The sequence below is a fragment of the Nomia melanderi genome, unplaced genomic scaffold, assembly GCF_051020985.1.
Source record: "Nomia melanderi isolate GNS246 unplaced genomic scaffold, iyNomMela1 scaffold0014, whole genome shotgun sequence".
Classification (NCBI taxonomy): Eukaryota; Metazoa; Arthropoda; class Insecta; order Hymenoptera; family Halictidae; genus Nomia; species Nomia melanderi.
Window position 1 is genome coordinate 405876 of NW_027475130.1, and position 955 is coordinate 406830.

Below are 955 nucleotides of genomic sequence, written 5' to 3' on the forward strand. Positions count from 1 at the left end.
AGAAAACCACCGTCTCATGGGGCCGGAATCTCAGGGTCAGGGAAAAATCCAATATATATCTGGTGATATCCCGGCTGCTATTACAGATAGCGCAATAAACCAAAGTGCATTGTCTGTAGGAGGCCCTGGCGCATGAATCTGTGCAGCGGGAACGACCTCGGACCACGAGGGGCCGAGAAAACCACCGTCTCATGGGGCCGGACACTCAGGGTCAGGGAAAAATCCAATATATATCTGGTGATATCTCAGGTGCTATTACAGATAGCGCCATAAATCAAAGTCCATTGTCTGCAGGAAGCCCTGGCGCATGAATCTCTGCAGCGGGAACGACCTCGGACCACCAGGGGCCGGGAAAACCACCGTCTCATGGGGCCGGACTGTCAGGGTCAGGGGAAAATCCGATATATATCTGGTGATATCTCAGGTGCTATTACAGATAGCGCCATAAATCAAAGTGCATTGTCTGCAGGAAGCACTGGCGCATGAAGCTCTGCAGCGGGAACGACCTCGGACCACCAGGGGCCGAGAAAACCACCGTCTCATGGGGCCGGACTGTCAGGGTCATGGTAAAATCTGATATATATCTGGTGATATCTCGGGTGCTATTAGAGATAGCGCAATAAACCAAAGTGAATTATCTGCAGGAGGCCCTGGCGCATGCATCTGTGCAGCGGGAACGACCTCGGACCACCAGGGGCCGGGAAAACCTCCGTCTCATGGGGCCGGACACTCAGGGTCAGGGAAAAATCCAATATATATCTGGTGATATCGCGGGTGCTATTACAGATAGCGCGATAAATCAAAGCGCATTGTCTGTAGGAGGCCCTGGCGCATGAATCTGTGCAGCGGGAACGACCTCGGACCAGCAGGGGCCGAGAAAACCACAGTCTCATGGGGCCGGACACTCAGGGTCAGGGGAAAATCCAATATATATCTGGTGATATCTCGGGTGCTA